Here is an 11,489-nt window from a genome sequence, read left to right on the forward strand (position 1 = left end):
GGTGAAATGAACAAAGTCCAGAAAAGACAATGTGACTCATCCCAGGTCGCACAGCTGGGCAGGACCAAAAGTTGGATTTAAAACTCAGTCTTAGGGGCGCCTGGGTGGCTCAGTGGGTTAAAGCCTCTGCCTTCGGCTCAGGTCCTGATCCTCTGGGATCGAGCCCCACATCGGGCTCTCTGCTGAGCAGGGAGCCTGCTTCCTCTTCTCTCTCTCTCTCTGCCTGCCCCTCTGCCTACTTGTGATCTGTCAGATAAATAAATAAAATCTTTAAAAATAAATAAATAAAGATAAAACTCAGTCTCAGGGCGCTCGGGTGTCCGATGCTTGATTTCAGCTCAGGTCATGATCTCAGGGTCATGAGAGGGAGCCCCAAGTCGGGCTCCACGCTCAGAGGGCAGTCAGTGTGCTCTAGGTTCTCTGTCTCTTTTTCTCTCTCTGTACCCCTCTCTTCCCACTGGGCACATGCACACGCCTTCCCTCTCTCTCTCTAAAAATAAGTAAATCTTAAAAAAAAAAAAAAAATAAAACTCATCGGTCTCCTCAAGGTGATGAAGAAGGAGAATGAATTAGTGGGTGCCTGTGGTCAGGGGCGACATGGGGTTGGGAGTGGGAGGGAGCAGGTATAGCTATGAAGGAGTGGCAGGAGGGAGGTCTCTGCCTTGGCAGAACAGCTCTGAACCTTGTATGCAGAGGTGATTACGACAGATCTACATGGGTGATAAAATGACACACACACACATTGTCCTGGTATTCGTTTCCTGATTTTGAGACTGTGGGTAAGAGGTACCCACTGGGAGGAACAGGGCAAAGGGAACCTGGGACCTCTTCCTACTGTCTTTGTCACTTCCTATGAACCAACAATGATTTCAAAATAAAAAGATTATTTAAAAAAAAAAAGTCAGTTTTCTGCCTCCATGTTCAAGAGGTTTTTTTCTTTTTTTTTTTTTTTTTTTTTTTTTTACGTTGTTAAAGATCATTAGGTCAAATTTAAGTTCAGGGTATGTGTCCAGGGTCCCAGGCAAAGCCTCATTTATTGCATTTGTTCAGGTGCAGTTCATTTAAAAAAGTCTTTTTTTAAAAAAAGATTTTTTATCTATTTATTTCACAAGTCAGACAGAGATCACAAGTAGGCAGAGAGGCAGGCAGAGGCGGGGGGTCGGGGGGGAAGCAGGCTCCCCGCCAAGCAGAGAGCCCGATGCGGGGCTTGATCCCAGGACCCTGAGATCAGGACCTGAGCCGAAGGCAGAGGCTTTAACCCACTGAGTCACCCAGGCACCCTTATGTGCAGTTCATTTAAACTAGTCATTTGGGCGTGGGGGGATATAATTCTCATCTGCTCCACTGCACTGGTGAATGCAAAGATGAATCCATCTTCTCCCTCTTTCACACCTGACCATGACTTTCTTGTCACCAAATGTGTCACCACATGTGGCACATCAAGAGGAAGAAGATCTCAAGTTCAGGGATGTTTCCTGGGCATCTGGGTAGACCTCCGTAGGGCATGAGATGCATATTAATATATAATATATACACATAGTTATCACATGCTATAGTTTGTGGACTTCTGAACTAAAACATAATATAAACAAATATTATTCTTCCATGTTTTATCCCCCTCCCAGCTTGCCTGTGGTGTTCGGTTGCTTTTCTTGTGGTTTTGTTTGTTTTTCCGATTTAGTTTCCATTTTTTTCTTATTGCAGTAAAAGATACAGAACATGGAAATTTACCATAACCATTTTATATATTTTTTTAATTTTTTATTTTTTATTAACATATAATGTAGTATTAGCCCCAGGGGTACAGGTCTGTGAATCGCCAGGCTTACACACTTCACAGCACTCACCATAGCACATACCTTCCCCAATGTCCATAACCCAGCCACCCTCTCCCTATCCCCCACCCAGTACCATAACCATTTTTAAGTGTACAGTTCAGGTGGTATCAACTCATTTGTGATGTTGTGCAGCAGATAGTAACTCTCCATTTTCTCCTTCTTTCCCCCCAAGTCCCTGGCAATCACCATCCTGCTTTCTGTCTCTATGACTTTGACCCCTCATAGATGACTAAGTGCCCCAAAAATGGAATCATCCAGAATTTGTCTTTTGGGGCTGGCTTATTTCACTCGGTATAACATTGTCAAGGTTCATCCATGCTGTCGCAAGTGTCAGAATTTCCTTCCTTTTTAAGGTCGGACAATATTCCATTGTATGCATATACGGCATTTTGCGTATCCATTCATGTGTCATGGAACTTGGGTTGGGTGGTTATTGTGAATGGTGCTGCTTTGAATTTGCTGTACACGTAGCTCTTCAGGAACTTGCTTTCAATTCTTTTGGGTGTATACATATCCACAAGTGGGGTTCCTGGACCATATGGTAATTCTATGTTTAGGGTTTTTTTTTTTTAAAGATTTGTTTATTTAGTAGAGAGAGAAAGAGAGAGAAAGCATGAGTGAGAGGGGCAGAAGTAATCTCAAGCAGAGCCCACACAGAGCAGACCCTGATGCCGTGCTCGATCCCACGACCCTGAGATTATGAGCTGAGCCAAACCAAGAATCATACGCTCCACAGACTGTGCCCCCAGATCCCCCTATATTTAGTCTTTTGAAGAAGCGCTAAACTATTTTCCACCATGCTGTACCAATTTACCTTCCCACCAACAGAGCACAAAGGTTTTAATTTTTCCACTCATTTTCTGGGTTTTGCTTTTTGTTTTTGTTTGTTTGTTTTTGAAAGGCAGACAGCCACATGTGGCACATCATCTAGCTGTGTCTGGAAACTTGGAAGCTTGACTCTATGACATTCTCCTACAAATGGACCCCGAGAGCTTGTTTGGAGCTCCTAGCAGGGGAACAAAGCTACTGGTATACCCTTGACCGGAAGAACAGTCCTCCTCTATGGGGGAAGGGCATCCTCTTCCATGGAGCGAGCACGTAGAGTGGTGAGGGTGAGGAAGTGACACCTGCCTAGCCTGGCAGATCAGCCTCATCAATCCTGGCGATTAGTGGGGTGACAGATGTCCCAGCCAAATTGCCCTCATAACCTGTTTTCTGGGGGTTTTTTGGACAGTAACCATCCTAACGGGTGTGAGGTTGTATCTCACTAGATTTCCATTTCTTTCATGATTAGTGATGCTGAGCATCTTTTTGTGTGCTTTTTTGGCTATTTGCAAATCTTCTTTGGAGAAAGGTCTGTTTAAGTCCTCTGTCCATTTTATGTATGTATGTATGTATGTGTGTATGTATGTATGTATGTATTTAGAGAGTGCAGATAAGCAGGGATTGGGGGGGAAGGGGAGAGAGAGAATCTTCAGCAGGCTCCACACCCAGCACAGAGCCCTCCATGGAGTCTAAACTCACGACCCTGAGATCATGACCTGAGCAGAAATCAAGAGTGGGATGCTTAACCAACGGAGCCACCTACATGCCCCAGCCCTCTGTCCATTTTAAAATCAGGCTGTTTGCATTTTTTTGTTGTTGTTAGTTTAAGGATTTCTGTATATATTCTGGGTACTGATTCCTTATTAGATAGATGATTTGCAAATATTGTTTTCAAATTCAGTGGGCTGCCCTGTTACTCTTGATATTGTCTCTTTTTTCCTAGCACCATTTTTTGAAGAGACTGTCTTTTTCCCACTGCATAGCCTTGCCTCCTTTGTTGAAGATCAACTGACCATATAATCATTGGTTTATTTCTGGGCTTTCATCCTGTTCCATTGGTCTGTGTGTCTATATATTTTTTCTGTGTGTTTATTTTTGTGCCGGTACCATGCTGTTTGGATTACTACAGCTTTGTTGTGTATCTTGAAATCTGGGATTATGATCCCTTCAGTTTTGCTCTTCTTTTTCCAGATTGCTTTGACTATCTGGGGTCTTTTGTGGTTCCATATAAATTTTAGGATTATTTTTTCTAGTTCTGTAAATTCTGTGGGTTTTTAATATTCAGCTTTTATTATGTTGAGGTCATTTCCTTCTAATCCTAATTTTTTGGGGATTTCTATCATGAATAACTGTTTAATTCTGTCCAATTCTTTTTCTGCAACAACAGAGATGATCATGTATGTTTTTTCCCTTCATTCTGTTAAGAGGATGTATTACATCAATCAGTCTTCATATGTTAAAGCATCCTTGCATTCCAGGAATAAGTCCCACTTGGTCACGGTATAAAATCTTTTTAATATGTTGCTCAGTTAAGCTTGCTAGTATTTCATTGAGGATTTTTTCATCAATGCCCATAAGGGATGTTGATCTGTAATTTTCTTTTTTTTTTTTAAAGATTTTTTATTTATTAATTTGACAGAGAGAAATCACAAGTAGATGGAGAGGCAGGCAGAGAGAGAGAGATAGGGAAGCAGGCTCCCCGCTGAGCAGAGAGCCCGACGCGGAACTCGATCCCAGGACCCCGAGATCATGACCCGAGCCGAAGGCAGCAACCCAACCCACCGAGCCACCCAGGCGCCCCGGTCTGTAATTTTCTTATAGTGTCTTCGTCTGGGGCTTTAGTATCAGGGTAATGCTGACTTCATAGAATGATTTAGGAAGTATTCCCTCCTCATCATTGGTTTTTGAAAAATTTTGAGAAGAATTGGTATTAGTTCTTTAAGTATTGGGTAGAATTCACCAGTGAAGCCATCGGGTCCAGAGTCTGTTGTTGTTTTGCCTGAAGATTTTTTTAAAAAAAGATTTTATTTATTTATTTGACAGAGACACACACACAGAGGGAACACAAGCAGGAGGAGTGGGTCCCACTGAGCAAGGAGCCCAATATGGGGTTCAATCCCAGGACCCTGAGATAATGACCTGAGCTGAAGGCAGATGCTTAACGACTAAGCCATTCAGGCATCCCTTGCCTGAATATTTTTGATTACTGATTCAAACTCCTTACTAGTCATAGATCTATTCAAACTGTCTACTCCTTCATGATTTTATCTTGGTAGGTTTTGCATTACTAGGAGGGACTCTCCTCTTTGTGACTGTGAGATTAGAGGTAGCAATCAGCAGTCAGAGCACAGATCCCCGTTATTTGGAGGATAGGGTCCTTTTTGCCCACCAGGGTTCCCACAGACTGTGTGTAAGCCGCCCCAGGAACTCAGGCACAGCTGTCTGCCACCTGGATGGGGGTGGGGGATGGGCAGCTACTACTGTGCTAAGAGCTGAAATTGACTGAAATTAACTGCAATTTACTGCCCAAGCCTTCCCCTGGAACTTTCCAGCCTTTAATGGACTGCAGACTTCTAAAATAGTTACATCAGACAGTCAGTTGCCAGTGCAATTGTAGTCTAGGTGAGGAGATAGATCCCTGTTGCTTTCCTGCTCCGTGATCTTCCCAGGATCCTCTCGGCAGGGTTATATTTTAATTGTACCCGCTTGAGAAATCAGTTATGAGAGCTGAAATTCAACCAATAACTTACCAAAACTTGCTTTAGTCTCCTGTCAACATTTTCTCAGAACAAGAGTGGTTAAGAGCTTTGACACTCAAGAAAATAATTTTTTTTTGCTCTTTTGACAAAGCAGTAACAGAACTTTCATTAACAATTAAACTCCAGATTTCTTATACTGCATATTTCCCCATATGCCCTGTCCCCAGGTTTTCTCTATCTGTCTCCACCTGCACCTGCATCCCCATTCACATCATCACCACGGGACTAGGGAGCAGCCATTTTTCACTAAATGTTTCTGCTTCTCTGGCTATAGAGCTGACGTGTTGGGGAGGGGGCACTGATCCAGTCTGGGCCCATGAGAATTTTAGATTTGCAACTCATTGCTGTCTTTCTAATTTCTGGATTGCTCAGGCAGCACAGCTGTTAAATGGAGGACCTGGAGCCGCCAGGCCCATGTTGGCCACTACATGAAGAAAACTGGTGAGTGGGAAAAAAAGAAGTTAACATTCAAAAGAAAGTGGAGACAGGAGACAGAGAGAAAAAGTCCTGATGACCATTAAATGCCTGGTTCCATTTTTCCCTGAGGTCCAGCTGCCATCCACTCTTCTTTGGCAACCAATAGCTAAGAGTCCCCACTTTGCTCAAGCTAGTGTGAGTTGGTTTATTGTCATTTGCAACCCAGAGAGCCCATTGTAACCTACTAGCCCCACTCCCTCGCTTTACAGGTGAAGAAACAGATTATGAGAAAGGCCCTAACTTCCCAAAGGCTGCGGGGTGAGTGAGTACCTGGGCTATAATGAAATCTTGAGTTTCCAGACTGTAGGTCCCATGTGTTTCTGCCCAGCTACTGCTCCTGCAGTTGCCATGTGACATTTCTAAAGCCTGTAGGAGACTGTAGATTTCCAAAGCCCTCAGTTGGAAGGAAATGCCTCTGTACCACCTCCTATCCTCAAAACAAAGGGAAAAGGATAAAAATAGGAGACCACCAAAACAGAACTAGGAAACTAGGACCTGCAGGGTCGACACAGGAAACTGAGAATGGAAAGAACAAAGTCAGCCTTGTTAGAGGTAGAAACTAAAAGGACACCACACTATTTGTGGCTGAGCTCTCACATAAGGAAGATGGGATCAAAGGAGATCTTTATCTCTTTGCAAAACTCTCATGCAGGTCCTGCAGGATTCAGTTTAAACTGAGCCAGTAAAAAATCCTCCCAATCCAGGCTAACGGGAGATGCGAGACCCACTCAAGGGCCAGCTGCCCATGAGTCCACAAGCCTTCCAGGCTTCTGAGGTCACCCTTATATAAGATGCAGGGAGCAAGGGAGGCAAGGTCCAGGTGCCTGCCTCTGCATAGTGGCTCCACCTTGCCATCCCGGTGAGGTCCTGCAGGTGGCGCTCTCCTCCTGTTTCCCTTACCCCACCAACCTCCCAAGCCCCACTCACCAAGTCCTGTGTATGGGACATTCCCTGAAAATTTGGGGTAACAACGGCGATGGGCCTGGAAGGTCGTGTGATATATATGCAGGAACAATGTGGTCACTGCTACATAGATGACCTAAGAGCCTGGACTGGAAATCTGTGGTAAGCAAGAACTTGTTTCCTGAACCACCTGTTAGTTCCACCCCAGGGAACTTTCTGGAAGCAGCTTTTACAGCCCCATGAGGCAATTGTGTGAGGGTTTCAGGAAGAACTGGCTGGAAGGACAAGTTGCTTGGTGAGCTCCACTTAAAGCTACCACGGACATGGCAGATCTTTACCCAGGACAGGCAGAATACCTCCAGTAATCGGGCTGGGGGGGATGCCTTGAGAAGCCACAGGGCCCAGCCCACTGGCCTCTAGTGCCCCCTGAGCCGGCCACCATCACATGGCACTCCGGTTGGGTTCCTGAGGCAGAGCCCAAGTTCTGGGCAACCCCAAACCCCAACCTCCGTAGAACCTGCCCAGAGGGTGACATTTGTTTTTTGTTGTTGTTGGTTTTTTTTGTTTGTTGTTTGTTTTCTTTCTTCTTTCTTTCTTTTTTTTTTTTAAGATTTTATTTGTTTATTTGTCAGAAAGAGAGCACAAGCAGGAGGAGCAGAAGGCAGAGGGAGAAGCAGGCTCCCCACCGAGCAAGGAGCCAAATGTGGGACTCGATCCCAGGACCCTGGGATCATGACCTGAGCCAAAGGCAGACGCTTAATGACTGAGCCACCCTGGCATCCCCAGAGGGTTACATTTCAAACACATACATGATGTGTATTAGTCATCCCTGACCTTGAGACTCCAGCCCTCCCAGCTCGGGTCCACCTCGCATGGGGTTTCCCTGGGCCCCAGCTGTAGCTGCGTCTCTCTTCTTCTCCCCGTGTTCCCAAAAGAGCCCCAGACTCCTCCAGAGTGGGCTGAGTCTGTAGCATTTTAACTCTTTTTATCTAAGACTTTCCATTCTCTGAGGCCTTGCTTTCCGTGCACAAAAATGTTAGTCAAGGTGCTTTTCCTGATCCAGGGAGCAATTGTCTCTGTAAAAGTGATTCTGCTGAATTCTGGACCAACAGATACCATTCACAAACCCTAGCCAAAGTTTTCATATAAGCAAAACAAATGTACCCCATCTCCAAAACATTAACCTGATCCACGTGTGTGGTTACTGCACTCCCCATACCCAAAAGTGGGACATACATTCTTTTTTTGAAAATTTACTTAAATTAATTAATTTAATTATTTATTAATAATTAATTAAATTAAATTAGCATATAGTGTATTATTAGTTTCAGAGGTAGAGGTCAGTGACTCATCAATCTTGTATAACACCCAGTGCTCATCACATCATGTGCCCTCCTTACTGCCCATCACCTCCTTACCCATCCCCCCCCCGCCTCCCCTCCAGCAACACTTGGTTCGCTTTCTATGATTAAGAGTCTCTTATAGTTTGTCTCCCTCTCTGATTTCATCTTGTTTCGCTTTTCCTTCTGTTCGCCCATGTTCCTCTATTTTGTTTCTTAAATTCCACAAATGAGTGAAATCATTTAATTGTCCTTCTCTGATTGACTTATTTCACTAAGCATAATACCCTCTAGTTCCAACCACATCATTGCAAATGGCAAAATGTCATCTTTGATGGCTGAGTAGTATTCCCTTGTATAGAGACATACCACATCTTCTCTATCCATTTAACTGCATTCAGTCTGCACCAGCAGAACTCTCCTAGAAAATCCAGATCTACTGTCATTATTTATTTTTCCATGGATCCCACCATGCTCACACCAGAAATGGGAATGGATCAATTGCCCGACTCTCATTTAACCCGGGAAACATGGGGACTCCCCAGGGCAGCTTCTCAGGCACAGACACAGGAGAAAGCTTTGGGGAGCCTCTGGAATCCTAAGCACAAGCTGTGAGAACTGGATGGGTTCAAAGTCAAGAGCGCTTGGCAGTCCCATGGAACTGCTCAGTGACAGTGATCTGTTCCATCCAGGTTCCCCAGAGCACCTGGCCATCACCTGTCAGGTTGACTGCCTTCCTCCTGGGCTTCCCCTCCTTTGTAGCTCCTCTTTGATGCCATTTCCACCAGGCCCTCTGTACTGGACCCGCAAGCGCATGGAGGACTCCAGCTCAGTCTCTTTGGTGTGGGGGGAACCTTTCCAGTCCTGGCCACAAGGGGTAGGCTGCTCCCCACTGGCTCAAGCCTCCAGCGGTGATCAGTGTCAACAGCTCCGTGAGCAGATGGCAAAACGTCTGATGGGTGATTAGGACCTTCTGCTTCTTCCTCCTTCCAGACCCACCAAAATCAAGCCTTGCCAGCATGCCGCTCCTCCTCACTGAGATTTCACTTTCTACCTCCTCGATGGGAGAGAGTCTTAAAGCTGAATTCCTATAGCCAGGATAGACTGTTTTCCATAGGGCGACTGGAAGGCAGATTTGAACAATGAGGTCCACAGACCCCCAATCGTTTCCTGGAGAGAATTCAGGGAGTCCGTGAACTGAAATGGGAAAGCTATTATGCTTTGATTTTCAGAAACCTCTACCTGCAATTTGGTGTGAAGGTAGGCAACAAGCCACAGTAGGAGTTGTGAATATATCCCACAGAAGCCACAGATATTGTCACACCTTACAGGCCTTGTCAGTGCCTTGAAATATCATTTACATTCAGAACTACTTTAAGATTAAGGTAGTTATTAGACTCACTGCCAGATGTCTTAATATTTAGTTATTTTTATAAAGAGGCACATGCATTATTTTAATCATAATTTTCCTGAATATTTTGGTTATTGAATCTTAATACAGTTTGTGTCTTTGTTCCTATGTCTTTTATGTTATACATTAAAAGCACATTTATTTATTTTTCTGAGAAGGGGTCCACAGACTTCCACAGATTGCCAAAAAGGCCCAGGGCAAAAATAAAATTAAATTAAAATTAAAAAATAAAAATAAAATCTCTGAACTCTGTGAAGAGGTTCCAGGCATAAGATATTTGGGGTGTTGGGGGAAAAGTGGAATTCTATTTTTTGAAGAGAAAGTGAAAGCCATTTGTTTGGGAAGGGCATCTGTTTCTGCGAGGTAATGCCGAAGACTCGGAGGTACAGACGGTAGTATCTCCACGGGCCTGCCACGAGCCTCTCTGTCTCTGATGTGCCTGCCACCCACCCCATCTGATCCGTCCTGTGTCCCTCGGTGGACTCGGCCTGGGCCACCACCTTTCCCTCCCATATCTTTTATATCCCGTCCCTTGATTCACCTGTGTCCACATGTGCATTGCACATTCCCTCTGTCATGTTTTGATCTAGCACTTGCCAAGGTGGGTGACACATCATGCATGTGTCGGCCACATGTGCTCATACAAATTTCTTATGTGAGTCACTTGCCCACTGGGCAGCTTGTCTCTGATAGGCCTGGTGTGTGTCTGACATGTACCAAGAGGGTAGCTCATTCATTCATTCTTGAGTTCCTACTCAACGTGGCAGCCACTGTATTAGGCTCAGTGGATACAACAGAGAACCAAAAAAAAAACTAAAAGCCGTGCCTTCCTGAAGGCAAGAAATGAATGGCAGGGCAATCACTGAAGTAATTGCAAATTACTAGTCTTCAATAGAACCCCAACAACAGCAGAGGAAGCATATGAATGAATAAGTAGGCATCAGACATAAATAAATGTACTTTTACCTATGTTCCCAGCTGATGAGCCACGGGAAGGCATAGAGCAAGGGCAGGGGGCTCAGTGTTGTGGGGTGGAGGGGGTACAACTGTAAATCCAAAGATCCGGGCAGGCCCCCTAAAGACTCCTTAGAGTCAAGACTTGAAGGAGGCTTTGATGATGGACAAAGGGTAGCAGTGTGTCTGGAGGAACGTCCAGGGCGCCCACGTGACCAGAGGGGAGGAAACCATCAGAAAACAATAGGACTGAACCAGTTTCTCCCAGTCTCCAGGAATTCCAAGTTGGCTTGTTACCCTCCACCCTTAACGCCGTGTGCCCCACGCCCATCTGTGACACAGAGGCCCGGCCCTGCACCACCGTTGTGCGAACCACAGCTCATTGTGAAGCTGGGTCATTGGACACAGTCCGATGAGTGTGACCTCAAAGGAGGACCAGAAAATGAAAATCCTGTCCCTAAAGAGAGAGAGAGGGAGGTGGGGGAAAGGTCACGGTTCTGCCCCGTGGTCAACATGCTGGCCTCACTGGGTCTGTTCCCACTTCTGTAAAACGAGCTCAAAATACCCTGGACTGTGAGGCTAGAAAGCAAAAATGAGCCTCTAGATCCCAGCCCGGAGACTGTGGCTTGGGCCAGCGTTCACCCCCTCCATTCCTGCCCCCGAAGGCCCCATGCTCCTCCTTTGGCCTCACCTTCCACAAAACTCAAAGCTAACTTGAGGACCCAAGAGTCAGCTCGGATGCAAGGTGGAGATCTGTCTGTCTGGTTTCTGTTCTATTTTTAATTTGAGTTCTCCCACTTAGCATAATGGTTCAAATCTTCTTAGAGGAAAAAAGCTGGAGTCTAAATCCTAACCAAATAAAAAATGTGAATTAGAACTGGCACAGTTAGTCTCCTAAGCATTTGATAGAACATGGAAACACATTTCAAAAGCCCCACTTGTCACCTTCTGCTGGCTGGACGCCACCCTCTGGGACTCCTTG

The sequence above is a fragment of the Mustela lutreola genome, chromosome 15 (assembly GCF_030435805.1).
Source record: "Mustela lutreola isolate mMusLut2 chromosome 15, mMusLut2.pri, whole genome shotgun sequence".
Lineage (NCBI taxonomy): Eukaryota > Metazoa > Chordata > Mammalia > Carnivora > Mustelidae > Mustela > Mustela lutreola.